A 485-nucleotide genomic window follows, 5' to 3' on the forward strand; every position below is an offset into this window, starting at 1 on the left:
ATCACAAAATATATGTAAACACGTTTCAGCTTGAGCCAATTCATTAACAGTGCTAGGTTTCACAAAAACTTGTGTTTTACGACAAGAATGATGTATCATATGTTTCTGATTTAAACTTAAAATTTTCTCACTAGTTCCTGGACATAATAAATAGTTTAAAACAGCCTTATGTTCATCATACACATATGTTGTGAAAGGTATACTTACCTGGTCCGGTATCTCGGAGAATAGGCTTTCCATGTTCAACAAGGCTTGTCGACTCGAGGTTAGATCCGGTGGTTCTTCTTGTAACAAGAAGCTATGCATGATGATTTTATCCTCCTCAGGAATAGATTTGAACATTAAGGGCTCTGGATTTTGCTGCTTGGCATCATTTGTTGTTGATTCCTCTTTTGGTTCCGCATGTATCTCCTTATCACCTATATTTGTTTCAACACTTTTGGCAAAAGACAAGTGTATTAAAGCAGTCATGGGACGTTCATAAA

This window comes from Capsella rubella, unplaced genomic scaffold (assembly GCF_000375325.1).
Source record: "Capsella rubella cultivar Monte Gargano unplaced genomic scaffold, Caprub1_0 scaffold_72, whole genome shotgun sequence".
NCBI classification, from domain to species: Eukaryota; Viridiplantae; Streptophyta; class Magnoliopsida; order Brassicales; family Brassicaceae; genus Capsella; species Capsella rubella.